At 41.8% G+C, this 19,851-nt stretch overlaps 1 protein-coding gene across 50 annotated transcripts in view; it reads left to right on the top strand.

Annotated features, from left to right (window-relative positions):
* The window catches only part of LOC118144223 (uncharacterized), a 125,196-nt gene that overhangs the window by 62,795 nt on the left and 42,550 nt on the right, over positions 1-19,851 (top strand). For 42 of the 50 annotated variants that reach the window (XR_013522586.1, XR_013522584.1, XR_013522582.1 and 39 more), the window contains 6 exons: positions 2,736-2,808; positions 8,236-8,367; positions 11,246-11,304; positions 12,395-12,492; positions 12,968-13,090; positions 19,454-19,651. The gene's annotated coding sequence lies outside the window, so the exon portion shown is untranslated. Of the gene's footprint in view, positions 1-1,048; positions 1,468-2,735; positions 2,809-2,912; positions 3,000-6,672; positions 6,724-8,235; positions 8,368-9,218; positions 9,316-11,245; positions 11,305-12,369; positions 12,493-12,945; positions 13,091-19,453; positions 19,652-19,851 lie in introns of all 50 variants that reach the window. The other 8 variants (XM_078338553.1, XM_078338550.1, XM_078338547.1 and 5 more) reach the window with 8 other exon arrangements.

Here is a 19,851-nt window from a genome sequence, read left to right as displayed (position 1 = left end):
TCTACTGAAAGTATAAAAATTAGCTGAGCATGGTGGTGGGCACATGTAGTCCCAGCTACTCAGGAGGCTTAGGCAGGAGAATCACTTGAACCCAGGACATGGAGGTTGCAGAGAGCTCAGATTGCGCCACTTGACTGCAGCCTGGCAACAGAGCGAGACTCCATCTGAAAAATGAAAAGTTAAAGAGCAATACAGGCTGTGTTTAAATGATCTCCTTTTTTCTTTTTGTCCTTACAGCTCAAGCAATAAAAGCCACTGGTCTGTTGATGATCCTGTACCCTTTTTTCCAGTCTCATGTTGAAGACCTTTATGTAGAAGGACTTCCCAGAGGAATGTTTTTTCCTTTGTGAGACAGAGTTTTCACTTTTGTCGCCTCGGCTGGAGTGTAGTGGCATGATCTCGGCTCACTTTAACCTCTGCCTCCTGGGTTCAAGCAGTTTTACTGCCTCAGTCTCCATATGGGCCAGGCTGGTTTCAAAATCCTGACCTTGTGGTACACCTTCCGTGGCCTTCCAAAGTGCTGGGATTACAGGCATGAGCCACTGTGCCCAGCCTATTTTATGTATTTTTTTATCTTCCCCTTTTCAATTTATCTGGGTCCAGCTTTAAGTCAGTGATGGCAATGTTAGCTTTTGAAACATGAACACTGCCCACACCTGACTGGCTGCAACTTACATTTTCTTTTACAATGTTGTGTTACTTTTGCTGAAGAAAATGGTATCCATGTCTTGCTTTTAGGCCTGAGATTTTCAAAGCACATGTGGGAATATGTGATTGTTTTTATAGATATGTAGAGCAAATAGCCTTGAATGCAATGCAATATTAAAGGATCCCATTTGCGATTTTTGTAGTATGCTTCAAAGAGCTGTGTGTTGCCAAATTACCACTTTACTTGTGAGGACACCTGCTCCATGAAGCAACTTATGAGGCAATTTGCAATGATTTTTTCTTGTTACTCTGTAGAAACCTCAACTGAAGATTTAGTTGTGCTCAAGCATTCAGATTGTCTTAATTTTTTTCTGAGAGGGAGTCTTGCTCTGTCACCCAGGCTGCAGTGCAGTGATGTGATCTCAGCTCAATGCAACCTCGCCTTCTTGGGTGCAAGCAATTCTCCAGCTCAGCCTCCTGAGTAGCTGCGATTCCAGGTTCCTGCCAACACGCCCAGCTAAGTTTTATATTTTTAGTAGAGATGGGGTTTTACCATGTTGGCCTGGTTGGTCTCAAACTTTTGACCTTGTGATCTGTCTGCCTCAGCTTTCCAAAGTGTTGGGATTACAGGCAGGAGTTACTGTGCCCAGCCTGTCTTTTCTTTTCAAAACCACCCTTGGTGATTAAATATTAAATATGTACTAATGGATATTACTTTGCTAAATATTGCCTAGTGAATATTAAATATTCTCACCTTTTAGACATGAGCGATGAATTCAATAACTGAAGATTTACAGCTTGATAAACCAGCTTCAGGAGGTACTTCTTCAGTCTTAAGTCAGATGAGAAGATTATGTGCAATAATTATTGAATGATTAACATTGATTTCTTTAATGGTACCTTCCACATGAAATAATATGTCTCTAACTATTAATTATTTTCCAGGATAAGAGAATTCATGTTGTCAAATTCTAATACTCTCTAAAACAGTCAACTCATTTTCTTGTATTAACCCATTATAAATACATGTAGATACTGGATTATGGGTAGACAGAAGTAAAACAACAATCTTTGTCCTACTTCTCAGATGCGAGATTTATTTGGCATAGTGCATCAAACAGTTTATTGTTCAAGTCTATGCCAGTCAAGTGAACAAGCATTCATCAAATGCTCGTGATACCCAGAACATAAGAAGGTTTCCTTTTGGAGTATGGAGCCATACATATCATGTCTTAACTGTTAGATGTGTTTTCAAAGAAAGAGAATTTATTTTCTCACTAGTTTTGGCTCTGGTGTGGTGTAGGGACAAAACAGAAGGGAATTAAACTGTTTAGATTTACTAAAATCTAAATTTTAGATTGCCAGCAAGATCATGTCCCTAGTCTCTCCATAGAAAATGTCGCCTGCTAGCTATTTGTTTATTTATTGAGATGGAGTTTTGCTGGGTTGCCCATGCTGGACTGCAGTGGCATGATCTCAGCTTGCTGTATCCTCCCACCTTCTGGGTTCAAGCAAATCTTCCTACTTCATGTTTCAAGTAGCTGGGATTACAGGCACCTGCCACCATGGCTGCCTAATTTTTGTATTTGTAGTGGAGATGGGGTTTCGCCATGTTGGCCAGGCTGGTCTTGAACTCCTGACCTCAGGTGATCTGCCCGCTTTGGCCTCCCAAAGTGCCGGGATTACAGGCGTGAGCCACTGTGCCTGGCCTGGTAGCTGTTCTTGAGCACACCGAGTTGTGCTTTTTTCCAGCTTTAATGAATGTCTGGTTCTTCCTTTTTTTGTTCAGTGTTAGCATTGTTTCAGTGATAAGTACATTCTGGAATCTTAGAAATAATTTTAGTCACAGGAACGAAAAAATACTGCCTATCTTATAATAATATTTAGATTGGGCATGGTGACTCACGCCTGTAATCAAGCACTTTGAAGGCCAAGGTGGCGGATCACCTGAGGTCGGGAGTTCAAGACCAGCCTGACCAACATGGTGAAATCCCATCTTAAAAAATAATAATAACAACAATATTTAACAACCCAAGTTAGTAAACCGATTACATTGAGAAAGCTTGTATTTTTGTGATTTTTGACAGCAAAGGAAGAATGGTGTACCAGAATCACCAAATTAAGAAAGACAGTAGATCAGCTTTTCTGCAAAAAAATTTGGTAAGCCTTTTTTTCCTCCTTTAAAGTATGTTACTGAGTAATGTCTTTTGTTTTGTTTTGTTTTGTTTCATTTTCTTTATATGGAGTCTTGCTCTGTCACCCAGGCTGGAGAACAGTGGCTCTCTGCAACCTCCGCCTCCCAGATTCAAGTCATTTTCTTGCCTCACTCTCCCGAGTACCTGAGATTACAGGTACACACCACCATGTATGGCTAATTTTTGTATTTTTTTAGTAGAGATGGGTTTCACCATGTTGGCCAGGCTTGTCTTGAACTCCTCATTCTGTGATTCCCACGTTTTGGCCTCCCAAAGTGCTGACATTACAGATGTGAGCCACCACACCTGGTGGTAATGTTTTTCATGATGTTTTATCTTAGGAAAGTAAATACAATGAGTAGGACTCAGCTCAAGCTTTCTCTTACTTTTTTTTTTTTTTGGTGATGGAGTTTCAGTGTTGTTGCTCAGGCTAGAGTGCAGAGTGGCACTGGCTTGGCTCACTGCAACCTTCACCTCCCAGGTTCAAGCGTTTGTCTTGCCTCAGCCATTCAAATAGCTGGGATTGTAGGCACCTGCCACCATGCCTGGCTAATATTTGTATTTTTAGTAGAGATGGGGTTTCATCACTTTGGCCAGACTAGCCTAAAACTCCAGACCTGAGTAGATTCCTCCTCCTCCCAACATGTTGGGATTACAGGCATGAGCCACTACACCTGGACTCTCTTACTTTTTTTTTTTTTTTTAAATTTAGATGGAGTCTCATTCTGTCACCCAGGCTGGAGTGCAATGGGGGGATCTCAGTTCACTGCAACCTCTGCCTCCCAGTTTCAATGATTCTCCTGCCTCAGCCTCCTGACAGCTGGGATTGTAGGCATGACAACCACACTCGGCTAATTTTATATTTTCAGTAGAGACAGAGCTTTGCCTTGGTCAGGCTCCTCTCAAACTCCTGACCTCAGGTGGTTCAGCTGCCTCAGTGTTCCAAATTGCTGGGATTACAGATGTGAGCCACCATGCCTAGCCATCCTACAGTTTTTAATATGCATGGATTATGGAAATTTTAATCCTACATAAGAGGAGAGAGTTGGGTAACGGAACCCCATATGCTTTTTACTGAGTAAATGTTTCTGTACAGTCAAAGGTTTTCTGCAGGAGGATTGACACCATTGGGAAGCCTGTTTTCTTTGGGCTTTAGCTGTGCCTGGGTGCCACTCTGTAGTAACGGGGAGAGCTTCGGCAGTAGCCACCACTGGGCATTTGAAGGTACAACCTCAGCCAACCTGTCTTTTCTATCTTGTTCCATAAATACTTCATCAACACTTCAGAATACTTAGTTTTAATTTTTCATTCAACATCTTTTGCCACCCAAAGTTACTCTCTGCCCCATTTTTATTCTGCTTCTCAGCAGAATTCTAGGTTATTGTTCTCTGCCCCACCCCCATTTTTTATAAAAACGTTCAAATCTTGTGGACTCTTCCTTGGCTCCTCTCTGTCTCATTTTCAGTCTCTCAAGGCCCCTGCCCTCATCCTCTCTACACTAGAGAGTGCCAGCCGGCAGCTTCATCCTGAGCTAGCGCTCTCTCTCTCTCTCTCTCTCTCTCTCTCTCTCTTTCATCTTTCTCTTGTCACCCAGGCTGGAGTGCAGGGGCACAGTCTCGGCTCACTGCAGTCTCTGCCTCTCTGGTTCAAGCGATTCTCCTGCTTCAGACTCCTGAGTAGCTGGGATCACAGATGTCCACCACTATGCCTGGCTAATTTTTCTATTTTATTTTAGTAGAGATGGGGTTTCACCATGTTGGCCAGACTGGTCTCAAACTCCTGACCTTGTGATCTGCCTTCCTTGGCTTCCCAGAGTGCTCAGATTACAGGCATGAGCCACTTTGTTCAGCCACTTTTTCGCTTATTACTCTGTCTTCCTTACAGATAATCCCACCCTGCCCACCTCTTAAAAATATTATATTGTCTGTGTCTTTGAGACCCTCATACCTGGCCCTGAAGGTGCTCCTCATACCAGACCTCTATATTTACCTATCTGCTTGACCCCTCCTCAGGCTTCATGTGTCCCAGGCAAAGTCCCCATTTCCCTCTCCATGAGCTTCTCTCAGGGCCTACCAGCTACCCAAGCCAGATGCCCAGGAGTTACTCTGAGGTATGATTGTCTCCCTTCCCGTATCCAGCCTAGCAAGGCCTGCTGACTCTGCTCGAACACAAAGCCCAGGTTCTACCCCATCCTCCTTCACTGCCCTCCAGTGCTCAGTTAGAGCCATGCCACAGAGCAGCCAGGTCAGGCTCATTGTACGTAGGAGATGGAGCCTGTCATCTGGACTGTCATAGGTAGTGCCTTCCACTGTCCTTGGAGTAAACCTCACAGCCCCTGATTGGGTCTGCAGGGGCATCGGTGAGCTGCCCTCTGCCATTCCTCTGCTTTTCCCACATGCCGTCTGTAGAGTGCTTGCTCTGTGCCAGCCACTCTGATCATTTGTGTGCCTTTATTCTCAGGTCACAGCCTCCTGGCACCGTTGTGCTGAGGGCTGGTGTTTGTGGACTGCCATTAGTTGAGGGCTTTCTGTGCTTCTCCTTTCTATTAGCATCACAGTTGAAACGTCATCATTTTGGAGAGGACTTCACTGAGCACTGTCTCACCTCAGCCTCGAGGCTCACTGACTCATCCTCCTTTCATTTTTCACAGAGCGCTGCTGGCTTTTTCCTCCTGCTTCGGCACAGTGGCTCTAACAGCCCAGATCGTGCCTGTCTTGTTTACTTCTCAAGCAGGTTCTCAAGTGATTCTCCTGCCTCAGCCTCCCAAGTAGCTGGGATCACAGGTGTGCACCACCACACCCAGCTAATTTTATTTTTAATTTGTAGTAGAGATGGGGGTTCCACCATGTTGGTCAGGCTGCTCTGAAACTCCTGACCTAAGGTGATCCATTGACCTTGTCCTCCCAGAGTGCTGGGATTACAGGTGTGAGCCACTGAGCCTGGCCAGGAATGGATTATTTTTATGCTTCCCCTTTTGAGACATTGCCATGGCATTTGTAAACTGTCATGGTGTTGGTGGGAGTGTAGTAGCAGTGAGGACGACCAGAGGCCACTCTTGTCACCATCTTGGTTTTGGCTGGCCGCTTTACTGCAACCCATTTTATCAGCAAGGTCTTTATGAATTGTATCTTGTGCTGACTTCCTTCCTCAGCCTGTGACTTAGAATGCCTTAACTATCTGAGAATGCAACTCAGTAGGTCTCAGCCTCATTTTACCCAGCTCCTATTTTAGATGGAGTTGCTCTGGTTCAAATGCCTCTGAAAGGGGAAAGGAAATCTTGGGATTTTCATTGCCGTGAACCACTGCAAGTATTGAGGAAATAATCACTACTTCCAACCTCATAATCCTGAAGTCATTTGGTACCTGTGAGTCAGGTGTTGGGAACCGGGCAGTGTGGAAGACAGTGCCCTGCCCCATGCATTCTGGAGCATTTAATCTGGTGGGGAAATGTGTAGTAAGTAGGAGATATTTACTATGGAAGAAGGGGTTATGGTCTGGGAAAGAATTAAGTGGAATAAGGGGGATAATGAGGCAGAGGGTGTGATTGGGACAGCCTCAGTGATGCGTGATGAGCACATTCTGCAGTTGGTCTCACCTCTTTCTAAAACTTCCAGTTTCACTCTCAACCCCAACAAATGGTTCTTTTTTATTTTATAGAAAGTTCGTCAGAATTAAGTTTATATATTGTTGAATTAACAGAATAATTTGATTTAACATCACTCTCTAGTATGACTGAAAGCTTCTAATCTTTTACTGTTATTTATTTATGGGCATATTTCTATTTACAGCTATGATAATTATTTCACTTTGTGTGATTTTTCAAAAACAGGTGTTTCTTATGTCAAAGAGCTCCCTTCAAATTTGATGCTATTAACATGAAGTAAGAATTTAAGACAAGTCTTTAGATGTTACAGGAAAGCCAGTCTAATAACAAAGAAATTAATTTATTAATTAATTTCAAGTTGACATTCCAGTTGAGTTGTGGAGGTGGGGGAGGCAGTTTGGTAAATGAGTTCAGAAGTAAGGAGAAAGGTCTGGCAAGAGATATCATTTTGGATTTTGTAGTAGTGTTTTGATAGCAGTTGTTGATAACACCAAAATAATTTATCAGTGAGCTCCCTGACAGCTCCCTGACTTTTCTTTTTAAAGAAACAGGGTTCTGTTATGTCTTCTGGGCTGGGCTAGAACTCCTAAACTCAAGTTATCCTCCTGTCTCAGTCTCCTAAGTAGTATCTAGGGCTACAGCTGTGTGCCACCATGCCCAGGTTTGAGTTACTCCCAGCCATCATGTTGGGAAATATTTAAATGTTACATTCAGAGGTGCATGGGAGATCTGTATATAAATAGCACCATGTAAATTGCTTGAATGTTATTGTTTAGAGTTCTATTTGGATGTGGCTTCAGAGCAGGGATTAGTAAATTCATTTTTACTCTTTTTTTCTTAAGGCAGATTCTCAGTCTGTTGTTCAGGCTGGAGTGCAGTAGCTCACTGCAGCGTCTGTCTCCCGGGTTCAACTGATTCTCTTGCCTCAGCCTCCTGAGTAGCTGGGACTACAGGTGCCTGCCACCACACCCAGCTTCTTTTTTTTTTTTTTTTTTTTGGTAGAGACAGGGTTTTACCATGTTGGCCAGGCTGGTCTCGAACTCCTGACCCAAGTGATCCCCCTGCCTTGGCTTTTGAAAGAGTTGGGATTTTTTGGTGTCAGCTCATTGTTTGTTTTATATTTGGATCCAAACAATCTTCCTGTGCTAACTTTGGTTATTATGCCTCTTTTCATCTAAACCAGCCTCTGCTTACTATTATTTCATATTCCACGAATTCTCAGTGGAAAGTTATTTCTTTTAAAACAGCATGGTTACAAGGTTGAAGGGGTAAAGAATATTGATCTTGTGGTTGCAGTGCAGATGAAAGTGTAGCCTGAAATGTGCCGTGTGCAGCAGCAATGGAGGGGGGTTATTACAGGTCACCAGCAGAGAGTAGCAAAAGGCTGCTTCCAGATAGTACTTATCGGCTGGGTCCAGTGGCTCATGCCTGTAATCCCAGCACTTTGGGAGGCCGAGATGGGCGAACCACCTGAGATCGGGAGTTTGAGACCATCCTGCCAAAAATGGTGAAACCCGGTCTCTACTAAAAAATACCAAAATTAGCCCAGGCATAATGGCAGGTGTCAATAATCTTAGCTACTTGGGAGGCTGAGGCAGGAGAATTGCTAGAACCTGGGAGGTGGAGGTTGCAGTGAGCTGAGATCATGCCACTGTACTCCAGCCTGGGTGACAGAGCAAGACTACTTCATCTAAAAAAAAATGCTACTTAGGTTGTATTCTTTATCTTCTATAATAATTTTCTTTCTCTGTCTTCCTAAGGGTATTAAAAAGAAGTTTTATCTTTTAGGATCTTTGAAGATCTTTTTTAAGACCAAAACTCTGAAGCACGTTCAAATGATTTGTATGTGGAAGGACTACCGGAAAACATTTCTTTCAGAAGTCCCTTGTGATACGGAATTCCGAGGCTGGAAAACATCAGGTAAATGGGCGACTAAATTAAATTTTTATTAAAAGGTAAAATAATCTGCGGAAACAAATTAAGAAGAGATTAATTTGATAAAGATGGGCCTTTTGTTCCCATCTCGTCGTGACTTCTTTATATTTACAATTAATATGTAGATTACTATTTAGATTGAACAAGCATTTATTTAGTGTAAGCATTAGATGTGCAAAATTGCGTCTGACAAGAAGTATTTGGGCTTCCTGTCATTGGGGGCTTAATACTAAGAAAAATACAATGAAAAGTTATTGAGCATTTTTGGGGAATAAAGCAAGGATGGCATATCCCCTTACTGTCTCATTGAAGATCAATGAGAAAGTAAAAGCAAAGTATTATAAGTTCCATCAAAGAAAACCGTTTAAGTTTTTGTTCTTGATGTTATTTCTCTAATAAACAGCTGCTATCATTTCAGACCACTTGCTATGTAGGCCCTTAGGAATTTTTCACTAGAAGGCATGTAAAGAAAGACGAGCATTTGTAAGGGATTTAACGTTCATCATTTGACTGCATGACTCATCCCCAGAGCTGTAATTTTACTAACAAATTTTTCAGAAGCCAGTTAGCAGCTGCACCTCGCCAGCCAGCCACCCTCAACATCCAGTGCTCTTTTGTTCTTCTGTTTCTCCTCAAACTTGGTTACTCTCACAAAGTCCTTGCATTTCTTTTCTTTCCTTTTTTCTTGCTCCGTCACTCAGGCTGCAGTGCAGAGGTGTAATCACGGCTTGCTATAGTTTCAAACTCAAGTAATACTCCCACCTCAGCCTCCCAAGTAGCTGGGACTACAGATGTACACCACCACGCAAAGCTAATTTTTTTATTATTTATTGTAGAGATGGGATCATGCTGTGTCGCCCAGGATGGTCTTTAACTCCTGGCCCCAAGTGGTCCTCCTGCCTCAGCCTCCCAAAGTTCTGGGATTATATGCAGGTACAAGCCACCTGTGCCCAGCCTCCTATTTATTTTAAATAACAGCTTTATTGAAATATAGTTAACATACCTTACACTTCATTCATCAAAGTATGCAATTCATTGGTCTTTAGAGTAGTCATGGAGCTGTGCATCTGTCACCACAATCAATTTTAGAAGCTTTCATTGCCCTATAGAGAAATCTTCATTTCTTTGCCATTAGTTCCTACTCCCCCTATACCCCTGTGCTCCCATAGGCAACCGGTGATGTATTTTCTGTCACTATAGAGTTGCATAATCTGGACCTTTTATATAAATAGGATTGTGCAATATGTGGGGATCTTTGGTGGCTGGCTTTTTTTTTCACTCCTAGCATAATGTTTACAGAGTTTCTTGATGTCATGGCATGTGTCAGTATTTCTCTCCTTCTATGGCTGAACAGTATACTCCATGGTAGAGTCACACTACATTGTATTTATCTGTTCATCAGTTGATGAACATTTGGGTTGTTTTCCTGTATTGGCCATTATGAATAATACTGCTCTGAAGATTCATGTACAAGTTTTTTTGTGGACATATATTTTTATTTCTCTGGGATATATGCCTAGGAGAGAAATTGTTGCATTCTATGATACTGTAAATTTAGGCTTTTCAGAAACTGTTTTTCAAAATGGTTATACCAGTCAGGTGTGGTGACTCACATCTGTAATCCCAGCCACATGAGAGGCTGAGGTGTGAGGATCACATGAACCTATGAGTTAAAAACCAGTCTGGGCAAGATGGCAAGACCCTGTCTTTATTTTAAAAAATAAAATGAAAATGACAAGAAAAGAAACACCCAAACAAAGTGGTTAAACCATTTTATGTTCCCACCAGTAATGTATGTGGGTTCCAGTTTCTACGTTTTTACCAACATTTCTTCTTTAGAGGCAAGATCTCACTGTGTCGCCCTGGCAGGAATGCAGTGGTGTGATCATGGCTCACTGCAGCCTCGAACTCCCAGACGCTCATGATCCTTTTATGTCAGCCTCTTGTGAAGTTGGGACTACCTTCAGATGCCACCACACTCAGCTAATTTTTGTATTTTTAGGACAGACAGTGTTTCACTATGTTGCCCAGTCTGGTATCAAACTGCTGGACCCAAGTGATCCACCTGCCTTGGCCTCCCACACTGCTGAGATTACAGGTGTGAACCACCATCCCTGGTTATCTCTCTTTTTTGTCTCTTTCCTTCCTTCCTTTGGTAGATGGAAGAAAATAGTATCCATGTCTTATTTTTAGGCCTGAGACTTAATGCATATGAGGGAATATATGATTGTATTTATAGATGTTTAGTGGGAGATAGCCTTGAACACAATGTGATATTAAAGGATCCCATAAAAGATATTTGTAGTATGCTTCAAAAGAGCTGTATGTTTCCCAGTTACCACTGTACTTGTGAGGACACATGCTCCATGAAGCACCTGATGAGAAAATTTGCAATTGTTGTTCTGTTTTGTTACTCTGTAGATTTAGTTGTGCTCAAGCATTCAGATGACCTTTTCTTAATTTCTTTTTCTGAGACAGAGTCTTGCTCTGTCACCCCGGCTGGAGTGCAGTGGTATGATCTTGGCTCACTGCAACTTCTGCTTCCTGGGTTCACGCAATTCTCCTGGCTCAGCCTCCTGAGTAGCTGCGTTTACAGGCACCTGCCACCACTCCAGGCTAAATTTAGTGTTTTTAATAGAGACGGGGTTTCACCATGTTGGCCAGCCTGGTCTCAAACATTCAACCCGTGATCTGCCTGCCTCGGTCTTTCAAAGTGTTGGGATTACACGTCTGAGCCACCGCCCCCAGCCTGTCTTTTCTTTTCAAAACCACCCTTGATGATTAAATGTTAAATATGTACTAGTGGATATTACTTTGCTGAATATTGCATGGTGAATATTAAATGTTTATTCTCACCTTTCAGACATGAACCTGTTAATTCTACACGTGAAGATTTACAACTTGATAAACCAGCTTCAGGAGGTAGGTCTTCAGTATTAACTCAGATGAGAAGATTGTGTGCAATAATTATTTAATGCTTACCATTGATTTTTTAATGGTACCTTTCATGTGAAATAAAATGCCTCTAACTACTAATTATGTGCCAGGACAGGAGAATTCGTGTCGTCCAACTTCTGTTACTCTCTAGAAAAGTTAACTCAGTTTGTTTGTATTAAGACATTATAAATATGTGCAAATACTGCATTTATGTGTAGACAGAACTAAAATAACAGTATTTGTTCTACTTCTGAGATGCAGTATTTATCTGGCATAGTGCATTGAACAGTTTATTATTGAAGTCTACACCAGTCAAATGAACGAGCCTTCATCAACTGTCTGTGATACCCAGGACATAAGGTTTCCTCTTAGAGTATGGAGCCATGCATATCATCTCTTAATTGTTAGATGTGTTTTGAAAGAAATGGAATGGATTTGGTTACTGGTTTTGTTTCTGGAGCGGAGAGAGACAAAATAGAATGACTCCCACTGTTTAGATTTCCTAAAATGGAAGGATTGCCAGCAGATCATATTTCTGGTCTCCCCATAGCAAATGTTTTCTTTCTTACTCTTTTTTTTTTTTTGAGATGGCATTTTGCTGTATTACCCATCCTGGAGTTCAGTGGTGTGATCTCAGCTCACTGCAACCTCCACCTCCTGGGTTCAAGCAGTTCTCCTGCCTCAGCGTCCCATGTAGCTGGGATTACAGGCACAAACAACCATGCCCATCTAATTTTTGTATAGTAGAGGTGGGGTTTCACCCTGTTGGCCAGGCTGGTGTTGAGCTCTTAACCTTAGGTGATCTGGCTGCCTCAGCCTCCCAAGAATCTGGGATTACAGAAACGTGCCACCATGCCCAGTTAATTTCTGTGTAGGTAGTAGAGATGAGGTTTCACCACGTTGGCCAGGCTGCTCTCAGACTCCTGTCCTCGAATGATCCACCTGCCCTGGCCTCCCAAAATTCTGGGCTTACAGGTATGAGCCACCCACGTTTGGCCAGTGATTGACTTTCATTTATTTATTTATTTATTTATTTATTTATTTTTTGAGATGAAGTTTCACTCTCGTTGCCCAGGCTGGAGTGCAATGGTGCGATCTTGGCTCATGGCAACCTCCACCTCCTGGGTTCCAACAATTCTTCTGCCTCAGCCTCCCGAGTAGCTGGGATAACAGGTATGTGCCATCATACCCAGCTAAGTTTGCATTTATAGTAGAGACAAGGGTTTTTAATGTTGGTCAGGCTGGTGTTGAACTCCTGACCTCAGGTGATCTGCCTGCCTCGACCTCCCAAAGTGCTGAGACGACAGTTGTGAGCCACCACACCCGGCCCAGCTCTTGACTTGTTATACCTGTTGTATATTTTAATGTTGAGTAAATAAATGCTAGCTCAAATGTTGTAGTTCAGGAGAATCTTCTGTTTCTGGTACTTTTGAAAATTATGTTTATAACTCCAGTAAGTGTTTTTACGAGTCCAGTAAGGTTACACTGATGTTTATGTTTTGGAAATATTACCTTTCCCATCTAGTACTATACGTATTATGTAATATTAGCTGATGTGTTTTTCTGGCTTTATGATGTGGTTCAGATTGCTGTAGAAAGTCTGGCTGTATCTACATTGGCTTAAAGTAATGGGATTTTGTTTTTTGAGCTGGAGTTTTGCTCTTGTCACCCATTCTGGAATGCAACGACATGATCTCGGCTCACTGCAACCTTCGCCTCCCAGGTTCAAGTGATTCTTCTACCTCAGCTTCTGGAATAGGCGGGATTACAGGTATCCACCACCACGCCTGCCTGATTTTTGTATTTTTAGTAGAATTGGGGTTTCCCCATGTCGTCAAGGCTGATCTGGAACTTGTAACCTCAAGTGATCCATTTGCCTTGGGCCTACCAAAGTGCTGGGTTACAGGTTATTAGACACCACACCTTGCCTATGTTTATATTGTATTGTTAATTTAGTACTATTCTAAGTAAAAATAATCTGCTATTAAAGTTTTATAAATTGACTCTTAACAGTTTAATGAATGTAAGTGCTTTTTATTTTTATTTTTATTTTTTTTTCCTTTTTTTTATTGCATTTTAGGTTTGGGGGTACATGTGCAGAACATGCAAGACAGTTGCATAGGTACACACATGGCAGTGTGTTTTGCTTTCTTTCTCCCCTTCACCCACATTTGGCATTTCTCCCCAGGCTATCCCTCCCCACCTCCCCCTCCCACTGGCCCTCCCCATTTCCCCCCAATAGACCCCAGTGTTTAGTACTCTTCTCTCTGTGTCCATGCATTCTCATTTGTCATCATGTTTTGGGGTTTTTTTGTGATGGTGATTTATTAGATTATTTTGTTTAAAGACAATAATTGCAGCTGTTGTGACATTATAAAAAATCTTCACATTTTATAATGTTAAAGCAGCATTAGTGGTAATTATCTTAGGAAAAGATACTTTTGTTTTGGTCTGTAAGTATGATATTCAAGTTTAGTGTACAGCAAAGGGTATTAAACTTCACTCAGCACTAATGTGTTATATGGTGCACTTGAAACTTTAGTACAAATGTCAATGTTTAGCAGATAGACTTTAACACATAACGATAGCAAAAAATGGAGCTATTCTGATGGGAGATTGTTGGTTATGTTTAATTTTACTACTTCCCATGCTCTTGACATTTTTTGTTTCTTTGAGAGAGTCCTGCTCTGTGACCCAGGGTGGAGGGCAGTGGCATGATCTCAGCTCACTGCAATGTCCACCTCTCAGGTTCAAGCGATCCTCCTGCCTCAGTGTCCGTAGTAGTTGGGACTACAGGTAGGTGCCACCATGCTAAGCTAATTTTTGTATTTTTAGTAGAGATGGGATTTCACCATGTTGGCCAGGCTGGTCTCGAACTCCTGACCTCAGGTGATCCACCCACCTAGGTATTACAAATTGGTGGGGTTGTAGGTTTGAGCCTGTTCAATGACTAGCTCTTGAATTTAATTTTTTTTTTGAGATGTAATTTGGCTTTTGTTGGCCAGGCTGGAGTGCAATGGCTTGATCTCAGCTCACCACAACCTCCTCCTTCTGGGTTCAAGCGATTCTCCTGCCTCAGTCTCCCAAGTAGCTGGGATTACAGGTGTACACCACCATGTCTAGCTAATTTTTTTTTTCTGTTAAGTAAAGATGGGATTTTTCACGTTGGTTAGGCTGGTCTCGAACTCCAGTCCTCAGGTGATCTGACCACCTCGGCCTCCCAAAGTGCTGGGATCACAAGTATCAGCCACAGTGCCCATCCCAGCTCTTGATGTTTTATAGATGTTGTATTATTTCAGTCTTGAGTAAATAAATGCTAGCTGAGATGTTGCAGTTCAGGAGAATCTTCTGTTTCTATTAGTTAAAAAAAATTATTTTTATAAGTCCAATAAGGTTACACTAATGTTTATGTTTTGAAAATATTACATGTTCCATTTAGTACTGTATATATTAAATAACATTAGCTGGTATATTTTTCTGGCCTTATAATTTGGTTCAGACTGTTGTAGAAAGTCTGGCTGTATCTACACTGGCTTAAATAATAGGATTATTTCTTTCTGTATTGTATTTAATTTTTTTTGAGCTATAGTTTCCATCTTGTCCCCCATGCTGGAGTGCAATGGCATCATCTTCTCTCAGTGCACCCGCTACCTCCTGGGTTCAAGTGATTCTCCTTCCTCAGCTTCCCGAGTAGCTGGGATTGCAGGCACCTGCCTCCACACATAGGTAGTTTCTGTATTTTTAGTAGAGATGGGTTTTCCCATGTTGGCAAGGATGGTCTCAAACTACTGATGTCATGTGATTCACTGACCTCAGCCTCCCAAAGTGCTGGATTACAGGTGTGAGTCACTGTGCCCAGCTGTAATGGGATATTTTACTGTAGACTTTGATAATCAGAATTTTAGCATTTTGGAGGTTCTTTTAATTTGTTTCATACTATTTTTTGGACTCAATTACAATAACAGAACAAATTATAAAACTTAAAGAGCAATGCAGGGCATGGTGGCTCATGCCTGTAATTCTAGCACTTTGGGAGGCCAACGCGGGTGGATCATGAGGACAGGAGATCAAGATCATTTTAGCCAATGTGGTGAAACCCCGCCTCTACTGAGTGTACAAAAATTAGCTGGGCATGGTGGCAGGCACCTGTAGTTTCAAATACTCAGGAGGCTGAGGCAGGAGAATTGTTTGAACATGGGAGATGGAGGCTGCAGTGAGCTGAGATTGTGCCATTGCACTCCCACCTGGCAACAGAGCAAGACTTTGTCAAAAAAAAAAAAAAAGTAAAGAGCAATACAGATTGAATAATTCTTTTCTACAAATTGTATTTAAATGATATCCCTTTTTTTTTTTTTTTTTAGTTACAGCTCAAGCTGTAAAAGCCAAAGGTCCAGGATGATCTTGTACTTTTATTCCAGTCTCATGTGGAAGATCTTAATGTAGAAGGACTTCCCAAGGGATTTTATTCTGAGACCAAGTTTTCACTCTTGTCACCCAGCCTGGAGTACAGTGGCATGATCTCGGCTGGCTGCAGTCTCTGCCTCCTGGGTTCAAGCAATTCTCCTTCCTCAGCCTCCTTATTGGCCAGGCTGGTCTCAAAATCCTGAGTTTGTGATTTACCTGCCTCGGTCTCTGAAAGTGTTGGGATTACAGGCGTGAGCCATTGTACTCAGCCTACTTTACATATTTTTGTCTTTCACTTTTTAATTTTTCTGGGTCCAACCCTAAGTCAGTCATGCCAGTGTTAGCTTTTGAAACATGAACACTGCCCACATCTGACTGGCATGCAACTGACATTTTCTTTCAGAGTTCTGATTGGCTCCATATCAGGGGAGGTCTGTGATGTCAGAAGGGTGGGTTTTCAGGGAAGTCACAGGGACAGTACAGGGCCTGGAGATGTGTTGTTTTCTCCTCAGAGTGAAGCCTGGTAACTGCAATGTCTCAGCTAGGTCCTGTGCTGCTGGCTGGAAAAGGGCAGTTGACAAACTCTGACCCGGTACAGTGTTTATTTAGGTCAAAAATAGAAAACTGTGTCCAGGTGTGGCTGAGGTAGGGGGAATCCCTTCAGTCCAGGAGTTCAGGAGCAGCCTGGGCAACATGGTGTGACCCTGTATCTGTAGTCCCACCTCAGCCTCCCAGCTACTTGAACCCCAGGGTTCAAGGCTGCAATGAGCTATGATCCCACCACAGAACTCCACCCTGTGAGACTGAGGTAAACCCTGCCTAAAAGAACAAAAAGAAAACTCTCCAAGTGTGCAAGAGTAGGAGACTGCTTAAAGAAAACATGAGGCTCCCTGAGCCCTGTAATCCCAGCACTGTGAGGGCCGAGGCAGGAGGATGGCTTGGGCTTAGGAGTTTGAGACCAGCCTGGGCAACATGATGAAACCCTGTCTCTACAAAAGATGTAAAAATTAGCTAGGTGTGGTGCACACCTGGCGTAAGTTTTGTAGAGATGAGGGAGGTGTACATTCCTGAACAGCCACTCTCTCATCATATCTGACAAATTTAGCAGTGATTTTTTGGTGTCAGCTCATATGTAGCCCTTAGTTGAGTTTCCTTACTCTTATCTGAATAGTATCACATTTCCTCATTATCTGAATCTATGAAGAAAGCCTTCCCAAAGGAATTTGTTTTTCTTTTTCTTGAGACAGTTTTCACTCTTGTCACCCAGGTCGGAGTGCTATGGTGTGATTTTGGCTCACTGGCTCTTGGGTTCAGGCAGTTCTGCCTCACAGTCGCCCACCACCATACAAGACTAGTTTTTGTATTATTAGTAGAGAAGGGATTTTTCTATGTTGGCCAGGCTGGTCTTGAACTCCTGACCTCAGGTGACACTAGGTGGAATAAGGGGGATGGGTGTGATTGGGGCAGCCTTTATGATATGCGATGGGCACGTACTGTAGTTGACTTCTCCTCTTTCTACAACTTCTACTTTTTACTCAGCTCTGACAATTGGTTCTTTTTTATTTTATAGAAAGCTTGTTAGAATTAGGTTTATATAGTTTCTTGTTGAATTGGCAGAATAATTTTATTTAACATCATTCTTTAGTGTGACTGAAAGCCTGTAATTTTTTAACCATTGTTTGTTTATGGGCATATTTCTTTTTACAGATATGATAACTATTTCATTTTGTGTGTTTCTTATTCCAAAGAGTTCCTATACTAGATCCTTTCAGATTTGGTGCTAATAACATGAAGTAAGAATTTAATACAAATCTTAGATGTTAGAGGAAAGCCAATCTAAGATCAAAGAAATTAATTTCTTTCAAGTTGAGGTGTGGAGGTAGAGGAGGCAATTGGATAAATGAGTCCAGAAGTAAGGAGAAAAATCTGGCAGTCGATGTAATTTTGGATTTTATAGTAGTGTTTCGATAGCCTTGTTGATATCACCAAAATAATTCATCAGTGAGCTCCCTCACAGCTCCCCATTTCTTTTTAAAGAAACCAGGTCTTGTTATGTTGTCTGGGTGTGACTAGAACTTTTGGGCTTATGTTATCCTCCTGCCTTAGTGTCCTAAGAGGCTGGGGCTACAGGCATGTGTTACCATGCCCAGCTTTGAACCACTCCCAACCATCAGGTTGCAAAACATTTAAATTTTCATACAAAGGTGCAAGGGAGATCTCTATATAAATAAATAGCACCATGTGAATTGCTAGAATCTTTCTTTTTAGAATTCTGTTTGGATGTGGTTTCAGAGCAGGGAATAGTAAATTAATTTTTACTTTATTTTTGTTTTTGTTTTTGGTATTTTTTTAAGCAGATTCTCACTCTGTTGCCCAGGCTGGAGTCTAGTGGCATGATCTTGGCTAACCGTAGCCTTTTCCTTCTGGGTGCAAGTGATTTTCTTGCCTCAGCCTCCTGAGTAGCTGGGATTGTTTTTGTTTTTGGTATTTTTTTAAGCAGATTCTCACTCTGTTGCCCAGGCTGGAGTCTAGTGGCATGATCTTGGCTAACTGTAGCCTTTTCCTTCTGGGTGCAAGTGATTTTCTTGCCTCAGCCTCCTGAGTAGCTGGGATTACAGGTACCTGTCACCACATTTGGCTAATTTTGTGTGTGTATTTTTGGTAGAGACAGGGTTTCACCAGGTTGGTCTCTGAACTCCTGACCCAACTGATCCACCTGCCTCGGCCTCTCAAAGTGCTGGAATTGTAGGAGTGAGTCGCTGCTCCCGACCATTTTTTTTTTTTTACATTTTTAAATTATAGTTTATATACTTATTCAAAAGTAGAGAAAATAGTACAATAAACACTAAAATACTCATTCCTCAATTTCTGTGATCATTAAGATTGTCCACATTTTGTTCTGCTATTCTTTTACCTCCCTTTGCAGGAATATTATAAAGCAAATCGCAGTCATCACATTATTTTATCTGTTCAGTGTGCATTCCCGAACAGCCACTCTCTCATCATATCTGACAGATTTAGGAGTGATTTTTTTGGTGTCAGCTCATATGTAGCCCTTAGTTGACTTTCCTTACTCTTATCTGAATAGTATCACATTTCCTCATTATCTGAAAAAAATTTGTTTTAAATCTGGCTTTAAACAGTCTTCATGTGTTAACTTTGGTTGTTATGCCTCTTTTAATCTAAATCAGCCTCTGCTTACTATTTTTAATTCCCATTCCCTGAATTCTTTGTGGGAAGTTAATTCTTATTAAATAGCATGCTCACGATATTGAAGGGTTAAAGAACATTGATCTCATGGCTGCAGCGCAGATGAAAGCGTAGCCTGAAATGCACTACTGTAAGGCAGCCAATGGAGGACGGTTATTACAGTCACGGGCAGATAGTAGCAAAAAGCTTCTTCCAAATAATGTTCATGACTGGGCACATTGGCTCATGCCTGTAATCTTAGCACTTTGGGAGGCCAAGGTGGGTGGATCAGCTGAGGTCAGGAGTGTGAGACCAGCCTGGCCAACACAGTGAAGCCCTGTCTCTACTAAAAATATACAAAAATTAGACAGGCATGCTGGTCGGCACCTGTAATCTCAGCTACTTGGGAGACTGAGGCAGGAGAATTGCTTGAACCCGAGAGGCAGCGATTGCAAGGAATCAAGATCATGCCACTGCACACCAGCTTAGGTTATGTTCCTCATTGTCTATAATGATTTTCTTTTTTTCTTCTCTGTTTAAGGATATTGAAAAACAAAGTTTAATCTTTGAAGATCTTTGAAGATGGTTTTTAAGACCAAAAATTTGAAGGACATGCGAATGATGTGTGTGTGGAAGAACTACTGGAAGACATTCCTTTCAGAAGTCCCTCATGATAGGGAATCCCAGGGCTGGAAAACATCATTCAAGTGGGCAATCAAATTACATTTGTTATTAAAAGGTAAGATGATAATCTGCAGACACAAATTCAGTGTCTTCCCTAAGAAGAGATGAATTTGATTAATTTGGGCCTTTTGTTTCCCTCTCATCATGACTTGTTTATACTTACAATTCACATTTAGTTTCTCTTACTAAACAAACATTTAGTATAAGTATCAGATGAATAAAATACGCCCTTACATATAGGCACATAGAGTTGGG

The sequence above is a fragment of the Callithrix jacchus genome, chromosome 9 (assembly GCF_049354715.1).
Source record: "Callithrix jacchus isolate 240 chromosome 9, calJac240_pri, whole genome shotgun sequence".
Taxonomy (NCBI): domain Eukaryota; kingdom Metazoa; phylum Chordata; class Mammalia; order Primates; family Cebidae; genus Callithrix; species Callithrix jacchus.
Note: the sequence above shows the minus strand (reverse complement) of the source record. Positions and strands in the feature narration are given on the sequence as shown.